Below are 23236 nucleotides of genomic sequence, written 5' to 3'. Positions count from 1 at the left end.
CCTGTCATTAGAAATCTTCTGGAAGTTAGTTCTCTTTCCATCCTTGGTATTCAGAGTATAACTGAAAAGTTGTTGGCTGAATGAAGCTCTTTCGGGGGTTAATTCGTCATTCTGAAATCAGTGATCAGTCCCTGCAAGGGTAGAAAGTGTAACAGAAAGTACAAGAGAATGCTGGTTGATACCATAAACATCCTGAAGGTTACTTTCCATTTTCTATTTAATCCCTGACACAAACACTTTCTCTCGTGGTCTCTTTTTCTAAAAGCCTACAGTGGGTGTGGCAGGGATAGGCGCGTGTGGGTGTGGGAATGTGTGAGAAGGGATACAGAAGATGGCTAATCCAGTTTCCAGTTGATTGACATTTGCTCCATCATGGAATGAACTACAATATACTCTTTGTAGTGCAGGGGATCCTGCCGACTTCGCCATGTGTCATGCAGGGTGTCCTGCGGGGTCTCTGGTCCCGCTCCCCACATAAGAACGCAGGACATGGTGAGGCCAAACAGGAACACCCACGGAGCCATAGGTAGGGGAGTCATACCACTATAGTCTCACTGGCTGCTGGGTTGGAGACACAGGAACCAGGAGCAACACAGTTCTCAACCCTCACTGTGCCGCTTGCAGACTCAGCCACCACCTTCTTGCTAGCTCCCCCTTTTTTCTTTTTTGCTACTAGCCTAGCCACGGCAGTTATATTCATGGCTAATGGCTCACTGGTTACAGCTGACGGCCAACTAGCCACAGCTGTTGGCCATTTGATCACAGTCGACGGCCATTTACTACCTGAGCCAGCACCTTTCTATGTGAGGCCGAGAGCCTGGAAACTGCTTTTTGGGGCTCTGTCCCCACACTCTTCATGTGAACATTTTTGGCCAGACAGTTTTCCTTGTCTCACTCACAGTAATACAATGACTTACTACTTTGTCACAGTCATATAATTGAGTAATGATATGGGCTGAACTGTGTCCTGTCAGATTCGTACGGTGAAGCCCTAACCCCCAATGTGATGGTATTTGGAGATGCGGGCCCTTGGGCAGGAAGCAGGTTTAGAGGAGGTCATGCCGGTGGGACCTCATGGGATGAGTGTCATTGTTAGAAGAGACATCTGAGAGCTTGCTCTTCCTTTCTCTCTCCAGAGGCCACGTGAGTACACATTGAGGCAAGCCGGGAAGGCAGCTCTCACCAGAACCCAGCCACGCTGGCACCCTGCTCTGGACCTTTCAGCCTCCTTGTAAGAAAATTAATTTCTGTTGTTTAAGCCAACCACTCTACAGTATTTTGCTATCACAGGCTGAGCTGACTTAAACGAGGTGGCGACACAGAGACCATTTGGAAAGAGTCTTTTCCATCACAAGAGTTGTTCTACATACAATGGATAGTTATTTCATCTCCTTCATACTCATATTTATTAAAGTTTCATTTAAATAGACACCCCTTGGCCAGTACCCAGGGCTGCCACCCTTAGAACAGCAAACAAAAGCGTAAGAACTAAGGAACAAAAGAGTGAATACAGGCCTTCTCAGAAGATGGAGCAGTCAATTCCATTTTCTCCCCACCAGGTCCTACTCCAATGGCAGCAGATAACAGCAAAGGCACTTCCTGATCCCTCCATGAAGAGGCGGGGGCCCTGCCACTGGCGAGGCCAACACTGGGGTGGGTTGTGTTGCTAAACAGCCTTCTGCACCTGGGCTCTTCTCATGTCTTGTACCTTACAGTGCCCGTGTCTCCGTGACGTCCAGGAAACTGCAGTGAGTTCATTGACAAGATCACTGGTCTCCAACAGAGTAACTTGAAGGAAAACTGCTAAATCCCACTATATTAAACAGGTTTGTTCAGTTCTGACTTTTGCAAATATGCAGCTTTCTCTTTGACACGATATGGTTCTGTGACATTAGGGCTCATGCAAGGTCAACGTACACAGCTAGGTTTACCACCTGCCAGTGATAAAAAGTGAAGAAGCTCTCAGAGACAAATCAGTTTCTAATGAAATAACAGTATTCTCCTGTTTAAAAAAAAAGAAGAAAAAAATGTCAACACCATGTAGGTAAATAGAGATGAAAATGAAAGCTCTGCCTATCGCTGCAAGCTTTATTATCATTATCATTATTTTTTTAATAAAATTGATTTGCATCAATTTGAGATAACTGCTGGGAGATGGAAGGTTTTACTTTTAGACACGTCATTAGTTTTTGTTTCCGATTTGGGCTCAAAAGGAACACTGCCAGTGTTTTTCCAGTGGCACAATGCAGTTCTAGAAGAGTTAAAATAAGAAACCCTACCTGTTTAATCTGCCAGAAAACACAGGAGAGGAGCAATCAACTCTGGGAGAGTCGCTCTGAATGAGGCATGGCTGGCTGCGTGAGGCCGTGCCGTGTGTCAGTCTTTCAAAATTCAAGTCATTACCAGATGCTGATCTACTATATAATATTGTGATATTTTATCTGATTACACTTACCTGATTGTGCCTTATCTATTTGCCTTCCCATTCTTCCATGTATATTAAATGCAGGTGCTTTTATTATTCTGAGAGCTAGAAAGTGTTGACTGCTCTGAATATAAATGGGGATATTATATCATTAACTCGCTCCGAAAGCAGGGCCATTCACAGTGTAAATCACATGCAAGGTACCTGGTGGAGACACAATAAACCATAATGTCTTGAGAAAGAAAGCAATGAGGGATGGATAAGGAGATAAAAATTTGAGGCATTGTTAAAGAAGGGTAATCTTCAAAATCCTATTTGGTTCTTTCAAACCAGCATTTGTTGATAATATAACCTTTGTATTGAAAACTTTTTTAAGTTCATAAAAGAAAAAACTTTGGGGGGAGGAAAGCATCATCACATGGAATTTTATCACCAGCAGAATTGCATGAAAACACGATCACGAACATTCTATGGCTTGTCTAAGAAAAACGTTTTGCAAGTACCAGCCTAATCTTTTAGAGTGCACTTTTCTTTGGCAAATCTATTCTTACCCTACCTGGGTGTACAGTTCAAGGAAGGTGAACAAATGGCCAAATGCTTTAGGCATTTCCAGGTATTAATAGGTAAATAGTTGAGAATCCGGTTGCAAATTTCAAAGGAGTTAATGTGCAGTGAATGAAGGCAGAACCGTGTCACCATGCGGCTGTCCAACGGTCTGGGGTTATACATTCTACTTAGTTTCCACCATGGTGGCCTCACTAAAAGTTAATCCATAGTTATTTAAGTGCAAGTGTTCAGGAAATCCATTTTTGGAGCAAATACTATGTGAGAGTTTGAACAAGCCACTGCCCTCTGTTGGCTAGAATAGCCGATGGCCTGTCGTGTGTCAGTGTGGGATTCCTCCGCCGGCGTAATGAACAGCTGGGATCCAGGCCTTGTGAAGGAACAGAAGTTACACTCGTTCCCTGGAGCAAGGTGGCCAGGGTCACCTTCTGACTATCGGATCTGAACGTGTGAGACAAGAGAACAAGTATGAGAACAACTGGGAACAAGAGGAGGGAGGTTCTCTCCCGTGTAATCAGGGAAGATGTGGTTTCTCACTTTCCGCCCTGATTCCATGCAGCGCGGAGTGGATGCGAGGCCTGTCCCTGCTGTTTATCATGACATATAAGGGGACGGAAAGGTCAACTTCCTTTTAACTGAACAAGTGTATGTTTAAAATACCGCTTTAAGTCAAGGTTGCTCTTTAATCAGAGACGCCTTTATTCTTCTTAAACTATATGCTTGAAAACAAAACATGAATATGAAAGATGGTCTGATCTTTCCAATAATTCTATATTTGCACGTTTTCTCAGGAAAGATGCTGTAATAGGTTTCTCATAACCTGATTAAACTTCGTTTATTTGTTTTCATGTAAATGTAATTTTACTTGGCTATTATTTTACATTGTTTGGAAGATCTATTCTTGAAAAACGGTGAAAATTAGTGAGAAGGCAAAATATGTTACCCAAATATATAAGGTAAAACTATAAGGCTTTCACAAGAGAGTACAGGAGAGTATGTTCATGACTTATGGGTAGCCAAGATTCGGTAGGCTGGTCACAAGAAGCAATAACCATAAAAGAAAAAAAAATAGGCTTCATCAACATTAAAAACTTTTACTCATCAAAAGACCTCATTAAGAAAATGAATAGGTGAGCCATAGATTTGGAGAAAACACTGGCAAAACATATACCTGATAAAGGACTGTTATCCAGGATATGGAAAGAACTGTGACAATTCAACAACAGAAAAAGAAAATTAAAACGGGCAAAAGATTTGAAGAGTATAACACACACACACACACACACACACACCAGTAAGCACATGAAAAAGCGCTCAATGTCATCGTCATCAATAAATGCACATTAAAACCACAAGGAGACACCACTACACATTCACGAGAATGGCCACAGTTACAAAGACTAACACCACCAATGAAAGGATGAGGTGACAGAACACATGGAGCAGTATGATTGACGGCAGGGTACAATGACACAACCACGCTTGGGAAAAGTATGGTAGTTTCTTTTAAAATGAAAGATACACCTACCACATGACCAGCAGTTCCATGCATAAGTATTTCCCCAATATAAAGGAAAACACGCTCACAAAAGACTGGTGATGTTCACAGCTGCTTTATTCATAGAGCCACAACCAAGAAAGAGTCCCAGCACCCATCAGTAGCACAGATAAATTAATGGTGGTGAGAAGTGCATGGAGCCGTGCAAAACAACAAGTTGCTGGTACATGAGAGAATATGGATCAATCTTCCAAATATTATGCAGAGTGAAGGAAGTCTGATGCAAGAGTATATATTGATTGTATGATTTCATTTACATGATGCTAGAATATGCAAAACGAATCTACAGAAGAAAAAAACTCAGAACAGGGGCTGCCGCTGGGGTTTTGGGGGAGGGATTCACCGGCAGGGGAATGAGAGAAGTTTCTGTGTTCCATATCTTGATAAGTTATACATGTGTATATGGCTGTCAAAACTCAAGTCAATGCACTCTCAACAAAAACCATTTTTAAAAATACCTCCATTTGTCCAAATGTAAAAAGGTTGAAGCAGTGCAAGGAGGCAAACACTGTATGAAGACTAGTATTAAAAATGTGACATAATTTTTTAAACTCTATCTTCTAACTTCTAACCATCCTGCCTGCCTACACCTGCCAAAAAACTGAGACGATAGTTGATGGCACCTCAGAGACCATATCCAGGCATCTCCTCCCACCTCATTCCTCGTCTGCAGAGATGGATAAAAGATTGCTTGGGTTCATAGCTCACTTGAAAGTTCAAATTGTTATTCACTTGCTTTTGGATCATCTCCTTGTTCATGTATAGAGTTAGGGAATAATGGCAGGTTCCAAACAGGGAAATGGGTTATTTAGCAGCACACCCATCAAATAGCTACAAGTTTACAGAGACACTGCATAACCCAGCCTCACAGATCACTGATGAGCTCTATACTTTCTCAGCCCATGACATCAGGGTCAAGTTCAATTCACTAAGTGATCATGGCACATTTCCATGACAGCAAGTTAAAGAGCAGAGTTTCCCCAAGAGGAATAGGGGTGTCTCCACTGAAATTACAGTGTACCTCCATATATCAGCACTCAGTTGCTCATCTGTTAGTCTTTGTTACTCTGTAAAAATTTCCTGATCTCTAGGATCTCACTGAATTCCAGGGGTCTGGATTAGGGAACACATAGAGCATTCTTAAACGTCAAAAGAAGTTAAATAGTTATTTGCTTATAGACCAAGTTATCCATCTAGAGATTGATCTCTGCTATATTCCTCGGGATTCTGCTACTGTTATTTATGAGGACTGCAGCATCATGTTTCAGAAAATACCAGTCAGCACTGATAGGTAGGTATTTTTCTTGCGTACTCAGTGGCAAGACACATATATAATAAATTCTTTGGAACTTTCTCTCTTTCAGTTAGAGTCAAAATAACTGCTGATTCAATGATTTGCCACAAAATTTATTCCTGGGTAAAAGGGGGGACCACCCTCTACAGAAAAGTATTTCAATACTTTAGGATTTCCAAGAACAGAGAGGTAACACCGAGAAGCAAAATAAGGAATTATGTTCCATGACTGAGAAACTATCTCTAAATATTTTTATACCATTTTAAATTTATTTTCAATAGAAGAATGGCAACAGATTAATTGCCCACATATCCATTGGATAAAAATTTTTTTTTTAACAAACTTATTTTACTTTCATGGCTGCAAATAGGAGTTATTAACCATCTGCCTTTGTGTTATTTAAGCATTATACAAATAAACATTACTTTACAACCAGAAAAGTTATCCATTGAATTGTACATTTATTCCCCCAATAACTCTTCTTTGCTACTTTAATCAGGGCCTGAAGTTACCATGATTTCAACTCTTTTTAAAATTCATTACCTATAATACTAAGAAAAACAGATGACAATACAGAATTTCACTGCAAATGAAGAGGGCCTTAAAGTGAGTTTTAAAAATCTACAAGCAGTATCAATTACCTCCTTTTAAGGAAACAGTTAAGAGAAAAAAAGGATCTAAGTTGTAACTCGGGCTGTTACAGGAAATGAGGGTGACACCGTGACCAGGTGACAGAGCCACTAACTAATGCTCTTACATGGGCATGTATGCTCTTGCATCATAACAGAACATGGATAAACAAATTAACATTTTACTTCTCTACGTCTCTGAAACAGAGAAATAAGTACGTCTTCAGAATCGGACAGTACATCATTTAAAATAAATAGAAAGACTTGCTCTGTAGGGAAGGGAATAGAGGAAAATAGGGGTAACAGGAAGTGGAGACAAGGCTTACGATCTCCTGAAGAGAGTAGATTCTGACCCAAATTTATTAAGATTAGAGAAACACCCTAAAGAAGTCAGAATAAACCAACCAAAGAGAAATCTGCATTGAAGACAAACTCTGATGTATGCTCTAACCCCGCAATGAGAAAGAACTCTGGAGAACTGCAGTGTTCAACTGAGTACTGAACAGGGCGTGTGAGGAAACTACCAAAGCCAGAAAAAGAACTACCAAAACAGGTAACCGTGCTCAGTGGCCACAGAAGGCTAGGAGGAGTGCTTATTCACAATAGCCAATGGGCAAACCTTAGGATTCACAGGGCATTACTACGCAGAAGCGTGTTTCATTCGTAGTGGGAACTAAAATTTGCCCTAGAATGACCATGTTCCAGTGGGACCTAACAAATCTTAAAGGCAAGAATGGAAAGACTCAAACTGTTTACAAGTAACTTAATCACATCTCATTTAAAAGGGCTCAAGACTCTATATGAATATAAAAATCCAGTACCCAACAAGTAAAAGTCAAAATGTCTGGCATTCATTAAAAAATTGTCAGGCCTATAAAGAAATTGGAAAATATGACTCATCATAGTGTGACGGGCCAGCCGCCACAAATCGAACAGTACCCGAATGGGGGAGTGGGAATGAAAAAAGACACACAAATGATGATGCAGCCGGTCTTCAGTGATCCTGAAGCACTGAGTTTACTTTCTTTCACCAATTTATACCATCTGTGTACATGCAGCTTAACAATCATGAGTATGCATTAGCTCATTAAGAGTAAATTTATGACTTTTACATACAAACTACAAAATCCTTGAAACTTTCCCAAAGTCATTATCTCATGACAAAGCCCACCAATTATCCTGCTAGTCTTCAGTCCTCAGTGTCCGAGAACCGGTCACTCCCACCTCATTTCTCAGCAGCTTGCAAGCACCCTCCAGGTGCTGGCAGAGATAATGCCTTAGAAGCTGAAACAAGTTAATCATAAACTGAGCCAGTCTGCAAGGCTTTAGAATAACAAGAAATCATGGCTCCCCACAATCATTAAGAGAAAAATTCAACAATTGGGACTAACCCAGGACTGACAGAATAAGCAGACAAGGACTTTTAAAAAGTTATTATAACTATTTTCTATATGTTCAAGATATTAAACAAAGACACAGAAGATATAAAAAGATGTAAATACAACTTCTTAACATGAAAATTACAAAGTATGAGAAATGTATACATGGGATTAACAGCAGGTTAGATGTTGCAGAATAAAAGATTGTGAATTTGAAAGACGGAGAAAAAAGAGAATTTTAAAATATCAACAGAGCTCACTGTGCTCTGGTAAAAACTTGAAGTACACTCTACAAAATACGTATAATTGGAGTCTCCAAAGGAAGAAAGGGGTAATAAAAAATATTTGAAGAAATGAAGACTGAAAATTTTCCACATTCGATAAATATGATAAACACAAATCCAAAAAAAACCAGTGAACCCCCAAGCACAAGAAACATAAAGAAAACTATTCAAAGTCACATTGTAATCAAATTGCTCAAAACTAGTAATAAAAAAAACTGTAAAAGCAATCAGAGAAAGACATATTCAGAGGAATAATGATTACAGGAGATATCTTATTGGAAGCAAGCAAATGAGAACACAGTGAAGCAACATCTTTAAAATACTAAAAGAAAAAAGACAGACAGTAACAAGTACTGACAAGAAAATTGGAACCCTGACACATTGCTGGTAGGAATGCCGAATAGTGCAGTAATTTGGCAAAATGTCTGTAAATTCATCAGAAAGTTAAACATCATCCAGTAATTCCATTCCTAGGTATACATCCAAGAGAAATGAAAGTGTGTATCCACACAAAAACTTGTACATGAATTTTCATAGCAGCATTATTCACAATAGGCCCAAAATGGAAATTACCCAATAGTCAACCAATGAATGCATAAACAAAATGTAATGTATCCATACAATGGAAAATTATTTGGCCACAAAAAGGAATGAAGTACTGACATAAGCTACAACATGGATAAAAGTTGAAAACAAAGAAGCCAGATAGAAAAAGCCATTTATTGTATGATTCCATGTATCTGAAATGTCCAGAATAGTCAACTTCATAGACAGAAAGTATATTAGTTGTTGCCCAGGGCTGCAGAAAGGTGGCATGGGGAATGACTGGTAATGGGTATAAAGTTTCTTTCTGGGGTAATAAAAATGTTCTGGAATTATATAGTGGTGATGGAAACACAAATCTATAGAGACCTCTAAACTGTATACTTTAAAAGGCTGAGCTTTAATGTATATGAATTATATATCAATGATGCTGTCAAAATAAATGATAGAAATACATTGTGGAAGGCATCTAAAAGGTGAACACTAGTGTTATAAATGATATGTGATGCACAAAGACTGTCCGTAAAAAATAAACTGTAAAGAAAATTTTTAAAATACAGAAAGGCTGAGACTGTAAAACTGGGTGGAAAAGGAAGACCCAACCATATGCTGCCTATAAGAAACATAATTTAAAGACACAAATAGATTAAAAGATTGGAAAAGACATACCATACAAACACTAACCAAAAGAAAACAGAAGTGGTTATATTACTAACAGAAAAAATAGACTTCAGAGCAAAGAGCAGTACCAAGGAAAATAATGTCATTTCATAATAATAAAGAGATCAAATTTTAAGGAAAACATAATAATCTTAAACGTCTATGCACCTAATAACAGAGCTTCAAAATACGTGAAGCAAAAATTACAGCATTACAAGAAGAAATAAACAAACCCACAAAATTGTTGGAGATTTTAATATTCATTTGTGGTGGGCAGAATTTTAAGAGCACCCCCAAATTCTCACCTCCTGCTATACATGCCCTGTGTAATCCCTGGCTGACACTTGTGTATATGATGAAATTTCACTCCAATAATTACATTATGTTTTATGACAAAAATAAGAAATTTTGAGCATGTATCAGTTGAATTTGAGTTAATTAAAAGAATTGAGTGGGTCTGACCTAATCATGTGGGTCCTTTAAAGTAGGGTCTCGAGATTAGAGATGAAAAGTCAGACTCTGTCCTACTGGCCTTGAAAAAACAGGCTACCATGAGTTCTACAGCTGCAAGGAAGTGTATTTTGCCGACAACCAGATGAGCTTGCAAGAGGCCGCCACGCCTCCTATGAGACCACAGCCCCAGTTGACAACTTAATTGCATTCTTTTGAGACCCGGAGCAAAGGACTCAGGTAAGTCATCCGCAGATTCCTGACTCATGGAAACTGTGAGATAATAAATGTGTGCTGCCTTAAGCCCAATCTGTGCTAATTGTTATGCAGCAATAGAAAACTATAAACGCTCTCAACAAGTAAAGAAAAATAGACAGGAAATCAGTAAGAACACAGAAGATTTGAACAACACTATTAAGCAACTTGGCCTAATTTGATTTATGTAACATTAGACAACAACAGAATATACATTCCTTTAAAGTGTTCAAGAAATACTTACCCACAGACTACATTTTAGGTGATAATACAAATCTCAGTAATTTTCAAAGGATCCGATTCATACAAAATATGTCCAGATGTCCTATGACTACAACAGAATTAAGTGAAAAATCGGGAACAGATTTTCACAAAATCCCCCAATATTAGGAAACTAAGTAATACATTTCTAAATAACCCATGAGTCAAAGAAAAAATTAAGCGGGACTGATCCTACCTGAATCTTGCTAAACACCACAAAGACTGAGCAATTAGAGCTTCACAAAGTTTTAGGCAAATGAACAATCAAATGTAGACTTACTTATTGTATTTAAATATTTTAAAAATGCAACCAGCATAGAAGATAATGAGCTGCTATTGCAGGAATAGAAACAGGAGTGTTATACTATCAAATATTTTTCCTATAAGCTGACAAAAAGAAGCTGTCTCTTAGCCTGATGGCAATGAAAGACAAGATGAATCATTGCTTGTGGAAACCAATTTATTTAGTCACTTCAGACTACTGTTATTTATTACTTGTCAGCACACGCTGTTAGTTCAATTAAACATAAAAATCTAAAGTTCTCTTTTCTTTCCCATCCCTATTTTAAATAAAAAATAAATGACACAAATTTAAAACATTAAAAGAACATTGTAATTTTACTGTGCTTCTATTATGTGACCTAGGTGTTGTTTATTAAACACTCTGCCACAAAGGAAAGACTGACTATTCATTGCTTTGATAAGTTAAATTTAAATGTTTACAGAGACCAGATATGGAAATATAATGTGGGAGCTCTCCTTCCAGGATAACACAAACACAAAAATTTAAAACAAGGACTCGGAAAAAGTGCTTCTTGCACAATACTGCACTGATCTGTGAGGCAGCCAGAGACACAGTCCCAGCTGACAACGGTTGGATTTCCTGACTGCAGTGTAACTGAACTACTTTAGGTAAATTAGAATACACAAGCTTGCTACACACCAAATATACGGTATTTTGCTTTGACCATCCCACAGGGTACTCATCATTTAACTGCAATCAACCATTAAAAAAACCTTGTTCATATAAAGCACCAGACATACAGGGGCACATGTTGCCATGAAAAAAAATGGTATTTGGAGAATCTGTCAAGAGAGTAATATAAGCAATGTACGTATGTTAAGTAAATGCGCCACCTACCTCTGCCAAGCATAAAAGCCTGTTATCTCTAACGATGTTTCCCACTGAGTTTATACCTTTAAAATGTCAAACACAGCCCACTAGTTTGGGCGCCAATTTCAGCTTTCAGTGATAAACGTAGCTCATGCTTCAAATAACATTAAGTGGCCATGTACTACAAAGTACACAAGTCCATTTTCTTTATTCTACTGTTTCAGTGAACAGATATTTCCAGCAAACTTAGAGTTTGACTGCAACTAGGACTCAAAGCAAATGTAAGTGGATATACCAGCTATTTTCAAATAGTTGCTGGAAGGTGATGCCTCATTTATTCAGTAAATCAAGAAAAGAATCTTCCTAGTTGTCTTATAACAAAACCGCTTTTTAAACATGTTTTACAACAAAACAAATTTGCACACATTTGCACATGAACCCCTTATCTTGCAGGCTCACATTGATCATTAGAAACACCAATTATCATTTAGTAGTGTGACACTTAAAGCAAACAAAACTCCTGGGTGTGATACCATTGGTCCCTGCACTAAACAGTCTCCAAAGACCACATAACCATAGTTCTTTCACTGTGAGCTGTCACTTCTTTCTGTCAGAAAGAAATGTGCTTCCTCTGCACATCTCTCACCCTTCCAACATTCTATGAGCTTAAAGAATCGGCAACCATAGTTAATACACAATTCCAGAATATCAACACAGGCATTTCTTGATCGTTACTAAATCTTGATATCATAAGGATACCAACCCAATGGCTTTCATATTTGTGCAAATGCTTTTCCTCCAGATTGTTTTTTTAATCCTTTTACTCCTTATACTCTTGCCAACACTGAGTAGCTCATGTGCGCACACGTGTGTGTACTGTTAATTTATCAACAGATAATCAGAATTGGAAAACAAGGGAAGACAGCTAATAGATTACATCTAGGTAGTGGAAATTCTCTCTATAGTTTTTTGTCTGCGTTATTTGCAATAAATCTACAAGACTGCAAATGAGAAATAAGAAATTAGGAACTAGGAAGCAAAGCTTTAAAAAAAAAAAACCCTGAACTCCAAATCACCCAATGTTCACGTACTTTTGATGATTTAAACTGAAGTTGTGGGAGAGAGATAGGAGAAAGAGAATTAATATGTGAGTGACATATGCAATGAAATTATTATAGCAAGTGGGGGAAGGAAGTGGCATGACCAAAAACTTTACAAACTTTTCTTGAAATGTAAAAAACAGTAATTCAAAAATAAATTTTTTTGAAAATCATATGCAATAAATAAACATTCAATTTGTTGGTATTTTGAACTAGATCTTTAATAGCCCATCCAATAAGAAATTCTTTTTCTCTGGTTCACTATGATTACAAAATTCTCAATTATCTACACTAAAAATGAAACACAGGTTTTTAAACAAAGCTTTTTTGGCATTTAATTTTGTTTTTTAAAGCATATGGGTTGAGAACACAACAAAGAATAAAAGACCAAACCCTTTTATCTCAAATAATGATCAGTTAAGGAAAAAAGTGCAGGATAGGAAAATGGCAGAAGAGCAAAGGAAAAAGAGTTACTAGTGAGATGGAAAAGAAAAGGGAATAAAAGAAGATCAAAAAGAGTTACTAAAAAGGCTGGTCAGGTCGGGCTGGTTCAAAGCAGACACATCGACCAAGCTAATGTGGGGAGCTGCACCCCTCAGTTTCCTATCCATTTGGTAGTTCCATAAGATCTCAATATAAACCTCATTTTCCTATCAATCAAAACTATTTTCTGATATCTAGCTAATAAAGGCAAATAATTTCAAACTAATTCACAATGAAATGTGGTTTAGATTGACAACTCACTGCATGTCTATATACAAACAATGAAATACCAGAAGAAAAGTGAAGAAAACAATCCCATTTACAATTCCAACAAAAACAATAAAATACCTAGGAATAAACTTAAAGAAAGTAAAGGACCTGTACACTGGAAACTACAAGACACTGTTGAAAGAAATTTAAAGACACAAAGTAATGGAAAGATATTTCATGTTCATGGATTGGAAGAATTAACATTGTTAAAATGGCTGTATGACCTAAAGCTATATACAGATTTAATGTAATCCCCATCAAAATTCCTATGGCATTTTTCAAAGAAACAGAACAAAAAATCCTCAAATTTGTATAGAACCACAAAATATCCTGAATAACCAAAGCAATTCTGAGTAAAAAAACAAAAACAAGGCTGGAGGTATCACACTCCCGGGCTTCAAACTATACTACAAAGCTACAATAATCAAAACAGTATGGTATTGACAGACAAACAGACACATCAATCAATGGAATAGAAATGAGAGCCCACAAATAAACCCACATATATATTGGCAAACAATTTTCAACAAAGGAGCTATATAAGACAATGGAGAAAGGAAAGCCTCTTTAATAAGTGGTGCTGGGAAAACTGGAAAGCTACATGCAAAAGAATGAAACTAGATTGCTGACACTATACACAAAAATTAACTCAAATGGATTCAAGACTTGAATATAAGACCTGAAATAAGACAGAAAAGAAAACAGATGCACTAAACTTATGGACCTTGGTCTCAAAAAAGTTTTTATGCAGTTGACCCCGCAGGGAAAGGAAATTAAAGCAAAAATAAATCAACGGGACTACAACTAAAAAGCTTCTGCACAATAACATACACCATCAACAAAACAAAAAGGCAACCAACTGACTGGGAGAAGATATTTGCAAATGATACCTCCCATAAGGAAGGAGCTAATACCCAAAATACATAAAGAACACAGACAACTCAACAATAAAATAATAAAAAAAATCCTATTAAAAATGGACAGAGGACCTGAATAGACATTTTTCCAAGGAACACATAAATGGCAACAGATATATTGGAAGATGCTCAACATCACTAGTTATAAGGAAAATTGCAAATCTAAACCTCAATGAGATACCACCTCACACCTGTTAGAATGGCTATTATCAACAAGACAAGAAATAAAGTGTTGGGGAGGATGTGGAGCAAAGGGAACTCTTCCATACTGCTGGTGGGAATGTAAACTCGGGCAGCCACTATGGAAAACAGGATGGAGTTACCTCAAAAAATTAAGAATAGAGCAACCATATGACCCAGCAATCCGTCTTCTGGGTATCCACCAGAAAAAAAAATTGAAAACACTTATTCGTAAAAATATATGTACCCCTATATTCATTGCAGCATTATTCACAATAATCAAGACATGGAAAGAAATTAAGTGTCCTTCAACAGATGATTGGATAAAGATGTCTTTCTCTCTCTCTCTCTCTCTCTCTCTCTCTCTCACACACACACACACACACACACACACACACACAGGCACACCACAGAATACCACTTATAAAAAAGGATGAAATATTGCCATTGGTGACAACATGGATGGATCTTGAGAGTATTATGCTAAGTGAGATAAGTCAGAAGGAGAAGAACCATATTTCACTCATAAATATGTGGGATATAAAACAAAAAGCAACAAACAAACTCATAGATACAGACAGCAGGATAGTGGTTACCAGACAAGGAGGAATGGGAAGAGGATGAAGAGGGTAAAGGGGGTCAAATATATGGTGACGGAAGGAGACGATGTGGAGTGGTAACCACACAATGGTGTATACAGATGATGTATTATAAAATTGTACACCTGAAATTTGTTATTAACCAATGTTACCAAAATGAATTTAATTTAAAAATTACAGACCAACAATTCACAATGTTTAAATACTTGAGGAAGAACTACAATTTAGATTTTCTGAATTCCAAATCAATAAACCTAATAAAGGTTCATTTTGGGGTTTCAAAAATAACTATCAATGAAATGTCTATCCTTCACTAAAGGCTAGCACACTTTTTAAAAAGATATCAATTAACAGTAATTTATAAATGGAAGTATGAAAACCAAGTTCTTACAGTTGTCATTTGTGGATGTAACCATGTCCTATAACTGAGAGGGATTGATTCATTTATTCACTGTGGAAAATGATGCTAGATAAGACTGATTTTTGCCATCGGTTAAAATTCACATTAAGTTCCAGGAAGAGTTTACAGATTAGGTGGTAAAAGATGGTATCTTAAGATATATTTAAAAGAGAATAGCGATTGTATGAACATGTATTTAAAAAACAAACAGGGATGATTACTTGTCCTCGTTTCATATCCCTGCTGTACCTACAGTTACAGTCTTTGATTCTTTGTCCTGTGACGACAGCAGCAGTTTGATTAACTAGCATGCAGCAAAAACCTTTTAGCAGGCTTCAGAATGCATGTTTTCCATTTACATTTTTAGTGTTAATGGTAAAAAAGAATTATAAAGCATGAAACTTGACCCAACAAATGCAATATTTTAACATTTAAATTTGGCTATAAACGTATTGCAGATTTGTCGTAGAAATAAACATGAAGGTTTATATAATAATGATTAAGACAAAGGACTTCCTAATCAGATTTGGTATCTTAGTGTTCTTGATGTTATATTCTCTTCTTCCATGTTTACTAATAGAAAAACCCCATAAATAACCTATTACACAGGTGTTTAATACCAAAAAAAAACCACCCCCCAAAAACAAGCAAAAATCGTTTTATAGCTATCAACTACACCAATCTATCTTTTTCACTAAGGGACAGAGGGAAAAACTTTATGTGATACTATGAACTGGTACTTTCTGAATCTTGTTTCAGGCAGAGAGGTTTTTTGTTTCTTTCTTTTCTTTTTTTGTGACCATGTTATAATAGACTGATAAACATGACAGGCAATAATACCAAATTTTCATTACTTTGGTGATTTTAAATATCACACTAAAGACAGAATCTTATTAAAAATCCTACATCAAATGTATTTAGAGGGAAAAATATCAGTTACATACCAAAATTTGTAGTCCTTTTTTGGACTTTGAGAAAATACAATGCGGGCAGAGAAGACACGCTAAAACAGAAGAGTAATGAATAAATATAAATTGTTCAAAGGAAAAAAACTATCTTTTAAAACGGACACAGTGAATTCAATTATTTTCTTCTGAAAGGTTTTAAAATAACATTAAAATTTGATCCTTTGAATCTATAATGCCCTATCTTTTTATATAAACGACTTCTAATCTTAATAGATTAAAAAATCTTTAAGCTGACATTAACTATTATAAGAATATACCTAATGAAGCTAAATTCCTTTGCTATTAAGGAGCAATGCTAACTTGTTCTACTTTTAGTAACAAGTAAGATAACAGGCTTCTACCAAATAAGATAAACAGGCTTTAGTTTTAAAATAAAAAATAACTTTAAAAACGTAAGAAAGGTTTGTCATAATTAATAAAATATTAAGAATACTTTGTGAATAATTCACTAAGATATTTTACATATAAATTAGTTCTCTTTGATATAAAATACTACATTATTATTTGTATATAATAAAGACTGAATACATATTTTAAAATGAAAACACAGGAGTATCCTGGAAACATGGTGGTAGCAAAGCAGAGATTTTTTAAATTTCTCCAAATCCCTACATAACACCAGGCAGAGAAACAGAAAGAAAAATCAAAATCCATAGACAATATAACATTTAAAATAAAACTATGTACGAGTATCTCCACAACCCCCAAATATAAGCATGTTAGAACAAAGCACTAATAATTCATAAGACCTTCATAATAATATCAGCACTTCTGTGGCAGAAAACAAAGGGAAGCCAGTTGGGCATCTAACAGACCTGGTAATAGGAGAAACCCCAAAAGAGTAGAAATTATGGCAAGCCAATTTGAGATAGCAACTGAAACTGGGAGAGGTTTTGCCTCTAATAGCAGGTGAATAAATGGTGTAAGGAGGTCTGAAAGAAGCTGGAGCAGTCTAGCCCCTAAGAACTCCTGAAACTGACCAGCCAGGGCTCCCTTTCAGGACAGAGTCCCACACTAAGAAGAATCAACTGGTTATCAAATCAACAGGAGCAGGACAGAGAAAATAACAGGATGGAAAGTGAAGTCCAGGTAAAAGTGGGGGAGGGAGAGTCAGGAATCTCAGAAAGCAAGCTACCATATTTTGAACATTAGATAACAAAGCAGACAAGAGAGATAAAAAAGCTAATCTGGGGGCGGCCAACATTCGATTCCCACATGGGCCAATGAACTGCGCCCTCCACAACTAGATTGGAAAAAAACAAAAAAAAACCAACCAAAAAAACCCCAGCAGCTTGAAGCTGAGCCGCTGGTGGGCGGTTAGTTTGCTCAGTGGTTAGAGAGCAGTGCTCATAACACCAAGGTCACCGGTTCAAGTCCCACATGGACCAGTGAGAGGCAGCGGCTTGAGCTTGGAGCTGGGCCGCCAGTGGGTGGCCAGTTTGCTCAGTGGTTGGAGTGAGATGCTCATAACACCAGCTCATGGTACCAAGGTCGCCGGTTCTAGTCCCACAGGGGCCAGTGAGCTGCGCCCTCCACAACGACTTGGAGGTGAGCTGTGCCCCACAACTAGGTTGAAAAAGAACACAGTTTTTCATCCTGGAAAAACACACTGTTCTCCAATATTCCCCAATGAAATAAAAAAAAAAGCTAATCTGAACCAGGTTCCTTCTAAAAGTTCAGGAAAATGGGCTTCAAGTGAAAATGAGAAACAAAACTACCAAGGTCAAATCCTATGAAATATTGTTATAAATAAACGAGAGAATAAGGAGCAGAATATCCTGACAGACAATAAAAGTATACCCAAAAGACAGATGCACAGAACATGTGAAAACTATTATGTTGTATTTTAAAATGGGATCAATGTCATTACAAAAATGATACAAGCCCTAAAAAAATATGAATCAGAATTAGACATGAGGCGACAGAATTCAGGGGAGAATTAGAAAAGAAGAAAATCTTTTTTAGAAATGAAAAATAAACTAGAAGGAACCCAAGGAGTGAATAAATACAACAGATAATGCCTTAAGAGAAATAGATGAAAAGTGAAACATTTTAAACTCAAATTGAGAATAAAAAAAGATTCACAAAAAGTACTGTATATTGAAGATAGGTGAAGACAGAATGCAAATAACATCAAAAAAAAAAAAAAGCAAGGGAAAAGAACAAATACTACAATAATAATTCAAGTAAATATTCCTGAAACTGAAAGAATGTGAAATTATAATACATAATGAAAGAGCACACCACAGCACCAACACATATTCTGGGAAAAATTACTGGGGTGAAAGAAGGAAGAAAAACAACATGGCCAACTATATAAGCAAGTTATCACTGCCAGCCTCAAGGACCACTGATTCTAATCTGCTGTAATCCTTGTCTGCTACCTTTCTCACACCTTTCCACTTGTAATCAAGATTCTAGGAAAAAAAAAAAAACACAACAAAAAAAAAACACCGTAAGATTGACAAAAGCAAAAACAGTTTAAAAATTAATCAACTAACATCTGCTTCCACAAAGTATACTAAATACATTTGCCACTGTTCCCTCATGGAAGTCCATTATAATGACAAGCAGAGATTAAAAGGACAAACTCATTCAGATAGATAGTAAAAGAGAAGACAGATTCGTTATGAAAATTTTGGAAGCTGAAAAACAAATGACTGGAACCGACTTAGTGGATGAAGAAGGCTGCAAACTAAGGGCCTGTGGAAAACTGGGAAGCAACTTGCTTCTAAACACAAATCCAAGTGAGGCTCAGGAATGAAGATCCCAGGTTCCTCCAAAGACAGAATGCAGTAGATAAAACATGAAAGTTGGTCTCTTCACAAACAGCCAACCATTTGTTCACCAACTCCACCAATGACTGGCCAAGTGGAAGCATGAGATTCTAAACTCAGACAAACCAAGCAGAGTTTAAGCTCAGGGTTAGCCTATTAAAACAAGGGGACTAAATAAAAAGCCCTCAGAGGGAATGGTAGATACCCTCAGCCAGCCCAAGAGAAAATTAAATTTTACCAATTAATGAGCCTCATCCATAAAGAGAGCTTCCAGTCAGCGTTTTAGTGTCTTTCTTTCTCCTTATATGTGAAAGCTACCAAATATCACCGAAGATTTACGGATATTTGAGAAGATATCAAAGAGCAAAGCAAGAAAAAAATTAACTTGAAGGAAATAGAAGGCAAAAAATAGAAGAAAACTTGAAAACCACCACGAAAATTCACATCCTTGGAAAGGTAAAATGTTACAGCCATGAAACTGTCAAACAAAAAGCCAAGGCCAGGGCCAAGGCAGGCCTGACAGATTTAGCTGGTAAAGAAAAACAATGAGCTCTTTTCAGATACAGGCAATTTATTACTTATATAAACAGCAAAACAAACAAAGAAAAAACCAGCAGTCAAGTTCCCATGGCCCTTGTGCAGGGTGATAACAAAGTAAAAGATGCAAGAGGATTGATGGGACACCCTGTTGCTGAGAAGCTAAAGCCAGGCTTCAGCTATGCACTTTGATAACCTGCAGCTATGCACTAAGTTGAGCAAGGCAGGAAGTCGCATGTCTCAAAGGAATCAGAGGCAAATGGGAAAATTGTCTCAAGACATCCTTCTGCAAGGACCACAGGTAGAGAAGAAAATGTTCCTGTGATGACTCCGCACAGGACTGCCTGTCCAGAACGTTCCTGGGAGGATCAGGTGGCACCAGATAGGCCAGTTGGAGGGTCACGACCTGCCTGCATGTCCTCACAGGATATAGCACAGTCACCAGGATGAAGCCACGCCCCTACAGACACAAAAACATGCTATTTTTAAAGTGGAATATTCAGAGAATAAAACATAAAAAGATCTTTTGGATATTAAAAATACAATTTTTTTTTAAACATTGGAAGAATTGGAAGAGAATACTGAGAAAATATACAAGAAAGTAGGGGAAAAAATGGAAAATAGAGACAATAAGAAACAAAAAATCAGGCCTAGATAATCAGTATCTTAATGATAGGAGTTCCAGAAATAGAGATTAGGGAACAAGTAGAGAGAAAGTAACGTAATCAGGAAGCAATATTTAAAAACTTCCCAGGACTAAATGACATTAATTTCCCCTCTGAGATCACCCACCAATTACTAATGAATGCCAACAGATCCATCCAACAGTCTGTGATTTGAGGAGTAGGATGGAGCCTAATTATTTCCAGTATAGGGTCTCCCAGCACTTGCCTAGCAGGATTTTCACTCGGTCTGGGTTTGAGATAGGAAAAAAGACCACGAGTTGTTATTTTTAAACAAACAAACAACAACAAAAAGAGAGCCATCCTCTGACACATCATCAAGAAATTTCAGAATACTGGGAATAAAGATAAGATCCTAACAACTTCCAAAGAGAAACAAATAAGGCACACAGAAGTGAAAAAGAATCAAAATGACAAATGGCTTCTCCCGGGCTTCAGCGGAAGCTGGAGGCCTGATGCAATGACAAGGATTTCCAGCCTGGGCAGCAACACGCACATAATGTGACAATGTTATAATCGAGTGTATGGACAGAACTGAGCCATGCTGAGTCACACCAATGAATCAAAACAATTTAATGTTCATGCCTTCTTTCACAGGAAGCTGTTGGAAGAGGTATGCCACCAAATGTGGAAATAAATTCCAGGAGGAAGACAGAGGATTCAGGAATGCGATATCCAACATGCCAGGTGAAGGGCACCCAATCCAGATTAGCATAAAACAGAGTTCCAGGAGGAATGTTTTTCAAGAAAAAAATAAATAAACAAGAAGATTGTATCATGTTTTGCATCCTGCTGAGATTTACACTTCTGGAAGACAGGGTATAACATAAGTTAATGTGTACTACAGAGAATACTGAGCAAATGAAATAATAAAGTATTTATATTATTAATTCCAAAAAATTGGAATAAAAAATTGGAACAAAAGAGGAATATAATTACAGATACCACACAATCCAGTTGTCTATATTATTTACATAGTGAAAATAGTATAAATATTAAATGCTAACTTAACCAAAAATGTACCCTGTCACTGCACTCACTGTATTGAGAGACCGAGGGAGGAAGATACATGTTTAGGAAAGAGGTAGAAGAAAGAGAGCTTCATCTTCATAGTCCAAAATAGATCAATAGAAAAAAATCAAAAAACAAAAATATCAAGATAGAGCCTAATAATCGTGTTACTTAAAAATACAGAGATAAATGGAAAAATCGGTTAAAAGATTTTTAAAGTGGTTACCTCTCAGTAGCAAACACTGATGTAAAAAGAATAGGGAAAGAGAGTACTATTTTTCATTATAAGCCCTGGAAAAACATCTTTTTTGACTTAACATTATTTACATGTTATTTAAAGCAAGAAATAAAGCAAGAAATTAAAGATAACCTATATTTATGGACCAAAGTGAATAATTCTAGATAGTATACTTATCAAGTGATCCTAACAATAAAGACTGTAAAAGGTAAAACGAAAAAAACAAAACATAAAAACTGGATTATTGTTCACATCCAGCAACACTGGGAGAAAGATTAAATGGACAGCTTCATTTTGAATGGGGGAAGAAGAGCAAAGGTAAACACTTGAACTCAAAAGTTCCCTAAATTTCCCAAATTTTTATGGTATCCTGTACTAGAATCACAAAATACTACAGCAGAAAGAAATCCTATACATTAGTTAACAATTTCCCTCGTTGTAGGTACTTGTCCAAGGTTACACAGCTGGTTTGGACAGAATCAGAACCTTCTGTTCTTAACTCTCACACTCTTTTCATTGCATCACAAAGCTTTTAAAAAATGGTTAAATATCAAGGAAATGTATTTGAGTTCCTACTGATATATTCATTCCCACCTTTCCTTTAAAAAGGGAGTCTACTTGAAAATAAAGAAAATGTAAAAATGCCTAGGATTTTTAAGTAAAGGATATTGGTCTTTTACTTTTCAAGAATTAAATAGATACAATAAAGGATAAGTATATATAACTGAACTCGTTTTTCCTACTTTTTATGATGACATAGAACTGAGAATTTAAAAAATTTTTAGGCTGCCATCTAAATTTGGCCCAAATTGTGGGTTCATTCCTGCTTTACCTACCTTGGAAATAGCATTGAAAAATACTTATTTTATTGTAATTTGTATTATTGTTCAAATGACTCAGAACACCTCTACTCAGCTAATCACATACTAGGATCTAACGATTTGTTGAAAACAAGTTTTGGCAACAAAATTTACCAGGAAGGATATATTATTGCCTGATAGTTTTAAGGAACTGACAGTGTTTGGCAAAAAGATTTGGGGTATTTAGGCGATTTTTTGTAATGTACCTTACACAGGTAATCTGGTAATAGGTTTTTGGCTATATCTGCGTGTGTAAATTAGTAGGAACATCAAAAAGTGGGCTAAGGTCTAATGCCGAGGACCCGTTATCAGTTGCCACCTATCATTCAAATTTGGGTCAAGATCTTGGTCAACTATCAGGATTACTGACTTTAAATGGAAAATTAGGCTGCTAAATTGCTTTCTCTTTTAATTATTAAACACTGCCTGTAAATTTTCCTTATCTTGGCAAAGGGAAAAATGAGGCATAAAAGGAAGCAGCACCCGTATCTTTATGAGTCAGTCTACTCCATTCTAAAATCTATACTGTGACATCCCAAGTTTAAGATTCTGAATAAGACTGAACACCTTAAAGGTAATCAATAAATACCTGTGAGCTGATGATTTAAATAACAGCATCGGATCAATATATGGTATTTTCTCATTACCTAGGCATTTCTAAAATAAACTTATCCCTTTTCTCGAAAGCCATTCATTTTCAAAAAGCTCTCATGTCTTTCAACATTAAAAAAGCAGGAAAAAAAAAGAATAAGAGGAAAAGTTGATTTTCCAACTAGGAGTCTAAGAAGCTTCTAATT

The 23236-nt window shown here is 36.8% G+C and overlaps 1 protein-coding gene across 2 annotated transcripts in view; it reads right to left on the bottom strand.

The window, feature by feature from the left end:
• Nucleotides 1-1875: 1875 nt before the first annotated feature.
• The window catches only part of CAAP1 (caspase activity and apoptosis inhibitor 1), a 62474-nt gene continuing 41113 nt past the window's right edge, over nucleotides 1876-23236 (bottom strand). Inside the window, exons 7-8 of one of the 2 annotated variants that reach the window (XR_004424711.1) lie at nucleotides 2456-2629; nucleotides 1876-2002 (exon numbers count right to left, since the gene is read on the bottom strand). The gene's annotated coding sequence lies outside the window, so the exon portion shown is untranslated. Of the gene's footprint in view, nucleotides 2003-2455; nucleotides 2630-18513; nucleotides 20108-23236 lie in introns of those variants that run through there. The other variant, XM_033123636.1, reaches the window with a different exon arrangement.

This window comes from Rhinolophus ferrumequinum, chromosome 12, assembly GCF_004115265.2.
Source record: "Rhinolophus ferrumequinum isolate MPI-CBG mRhiFer1 chromosome 12, mRhiFer1_v1.p, whole genome shotgun sequence".
NCBI classification, from domain to species: domain Eukaryota; kingdom Metazoa; phylum Chordata; class Mammalia; order Chiroptera; family Rhinolophidae; genus Rhinolophus; species Rhinolophus ferrumequinum.
Note: the sequence above shows the minus strand (reverse complement) of the source record. Positions and strands in the feature narration are given on the sequence as shown.